General features: G+C 39.5%; 1 pseudogene; it reads left to right on the top strand.

The window, feature by feature from the left end:
* Positions 1-1,060: 1,060 nt before the first annotated feature.
* On the top strand, positions 1,061-3,070 carry LOC147380693 (pentatricopeptide repeat-containing protein At4g21065 pseudogene; annotated as a pseudogene).
* The last annotated feature ends 389 nt before the right edge of the window (positions 3,071-3,459 follow it).

Here is a 3,459-nt window from a genome sequence, read left to right as displayed (position 1 = left end):
ACGAGTTGATTAATCAGGCAAGTGCAAAAATGGGGTGTCTATAGATACTAAAAAACAAAAAACAGTAATTAGTATAATATAAGGGTATTCTGGTCTTTTTTCTAGAAGTCATGAGAAGTCAGTATGGTTCCCAAACAGACTTCCAGCACAAAAGTACTTCTGCCAGTACTTCACAGAGTTGATTGCCAAACGCCTTCTCTGCACAGAATTACTTTTCCAGCTCCTCCACAGAGTACTCCAGCTCCTGCTCTTTGGAACAGTAGTTCTGCTCTTGGTATCCAAACACGCCCTTAGATTCAATCTCAGAGATTCCAATTCCGTTTAAGATCTTTGCAATCAAAGGATTCACCGTAATCGAATCTCAATTAAAGGGAAAATCCTGATTTGAAGGCAGAACTTATAAATAAAGGAATCAATAGAAGAGAAATGATATTTTTTGGTTAGGAAATTAAAGGTCGAGACTTATTTTCTTTAACAATGTTATTTTTGCACCTCTAACTTGGGCATCGAAGAATTATTGGCAGGTACCACACCAGTGTTTACAAGGAGAACTCGAGAGATACTTCGATCAGTAGAACAGAGTCAATCAAGGTAAAATACAATTCTGCCTCTACAATGATCATATTGGTAATCATCTTACGATGAGAGGAATAAGGTGCCTAACATCTTCCTTGTCCCTCAACCAAATTCCCTTACCTAGAATTCTAGGTAAACCTATAACTATCCATTTGGAGATAAAAGTCACTACAAACCAAGGAAAATAAATTTTATGGTGTCTATTCACACCTTAATTGAATGATGACAGTTATAAAACCCAAATATATAAGATCAAACCTTTAAAAAATTTCAAAACACACATATCTATAAAGGAGACAAATGGACAAGTTAAAATTTTAGACAAGATATAAAATCCCACGTTCAGTTTTTATTTTTTTGATCAAGACATCTCAAACATATAGGAAAACTCTTTCGAGACAACTCGGTATCTGGCGTGGACGAGACGAGATGCGAAACCGAGTTTTAAAACCATGCTCTTTACGTGTTGGAGGTAAAAATAGATTGCATTGAGAGTCATTTTATTGTAGATGAATTTGTGAAGAGCCGTTTTGGCTGGCACGGCTGGAGTGCAAACCCTTTGAGTAGGCAAAATGTCTAGCCAGTATGGCTATTTGAATTGGAGAGCCGCGCTTCGCTTATCAAACTGGTTCTCCTTTGCCGGGAAAGTGGAACAAAACGGCTGCTTACAGCAACAATGAGGACCCATGAATCGCGTATACAAGCTTCATGCTCGCTTAATCAAAACTGGACATCAAAACGATCCTGTCTCCTTCCGAGAACTCCTTCTAACATGCGCGGAGTCCGTACCAGAATGCTTATCCTACGCACGTTCTATTTTCGATCGCATTCCTTCTCCCGATACCTTTGCATGGAACTCCATTATCAGAGCTTACTCTTACACTTGTCCTTCAGAGTCTCTCTCCTTCTTCTCTAAAATGCGCCGGGGAGGCATTTCACCCGACCATTTCACGTTTCCATTCGTTCTCAAGGCCTGCTCTCGCCTTCAAAGAGGCCAAGAGCTTCATTCTGTAATTTTAAAACTTGGGTTCGATTCAAACATATATGTACAGAACGGTTTGATTTATTTATATGGGTCTTGTAGGTTAGTCGATCTTGCATTGAAGATGTTCGAAGAAATGCCCGATAGAGACTTGGTCTCGTGGTCTTCAATGATTACATGTTTCACGAACAATGGTTTTGGTGATGAAGCTTTAGCTGTGTTTAAAGAAATGCAGCTCAGGACGAGTATAAGACCAGATGAAATAACGATGGTTAGTGTAATTTCGGCAGTTTCGAGCTTAGGAGCTTTGGAATTGGGGAGATGGGTACATTTATATATTTATCGGAATGGCTTCAATCCCACAGTTTCGATGGGTACCGCTTTGATAGATATGTATTCTAGATGTGGGTCCATTGACGAGGCAATAGGAGTGTTTGATGAAATGCCCAAGAGAAATGTTTTTACATGGACTGCATTGATTGATGGGCTTGCGGTGCATGGGCGGAGTAGAGAAGCGTTGAGAATGTTTTATGAAATGAAGGAATCCGGGATGCGACCGGATGATATTACTTTCGTTGGAGTTTTAGTAGCATGTAGTCATGGAGGCCTTTTAAAAGAAGGGTGGCAAGTGTTCAAAATTATGTGGGATGAATATGGTATGGAGCCGAAGCTCGAGCATTATGGGTGTATGGTTGACCTTCTTAGCCGTGCTGGCTTTTTGAGTGAAGCCTACGAGTTTATCGAGAGTATGCTGATCAAGCCTAATTCGATTGTTTGGAGGACTCTACTAGGAGCTTGTGTGAATTATGGAAATCTCGAACTAGCGAAACAAGTAAAGGAAAAACTTTATGTTCTCGATCCTTATCATGATGGAGATTATGTGCTCTTATCGAATGTGTATGGTGGAGTCAACAGATGGATCGATAAGGCTGGAGTGATAAGTACAATGAAAGTGAAGAGAATTGGCAAGAAACGAGGTTGGAGTTTGATTGAGGTCGACAGGGTGATTCATGAGTTTGTTGCGGGAGACGACTCACATCCTCTATTCGAGGAGATTAGAGAAGTCTTGGGTTCCATCATAGAGCGATTGAGGCTTTTGGGTTACGCACCCGATACATCTAAAGTGTTGTTTGACATTGAAGACGAAGAAAAAGAGCAGAATCTTAGTTACCATAGCGAGAAACTGGCTGTTGCATTTGCTTTGCTCCGTGATAATAATAGGAAGACAATAAGGGTCATAAAAAATCTTCGAATTTGTTGTGATTGTCATTGTTTTATGAAGTTTTTCTCTGAGCTCTTTAACAGAGAAATCACTGTGAGAGATCGCAACCGGTTCCACCATTTTAGTAAGGGGGCATGTTCTTGCAGGGATTACTGGTGATTGTTGTTCAATCTCAGCTAGTCAGTCCTTTTGGATGTGATTAAATCTCAATCTCCTTAATTTTTGTGCAAGTTTTTCTTTTTCTTCTTATACTCACAATTTAAAAGGATTTGATTATATTTTGACCCAAATCTTTTGGTTTATTATCCATCACTCACAGCCCTACAATACATTTTCATCAAACCATTAGATCCTGGGCTACAAGAAGTAATTCATGACTTGACCATCTTAGTTCCACATCATCATATCATCAAACCATTCCCGGGGCAAGGGCTTACAAGTTGGAATCAAGGAGTTTTTGATTGAGCTCGAAAACAAGAATATTTACATCATTTCTTCTTGGTCTCTCAAACAAAACCAGGTCAAGGGGGACATGTCATCAGTTTGAAAAACACAGGGTGTCTCTAATATTGACAAAAATGTGAGTGGACATGTCTAGATCATCCCTTAAATAACTGCTTTTGGAAGAAGCTACTTGTTGAGAATTGATCTCACCAATTCTCCATTTTCAAGTTAGGTT

The sequence above is a fragment of the Akebia trifoliata genome, unplaced genomic scaffold (assembly GCF_017979445.1).
Source record: "Akebia trifoliata isolate Shusen 1 unplaced genomic scaffold, ASM1797944v1 Contig01101, whole genome shotgun sequence".
In the NCBI taxonomy this organism is placed as follows: Eukaryota; Viridiplantae; Streptophyta; class Magnoliopsida; order Ranunculales; family Lardizabalaceae; genus Akebia; species Akebia trifoliata.
This window is presented reverse-complemented; position numbering and strand designations above follow the sequence as displayed.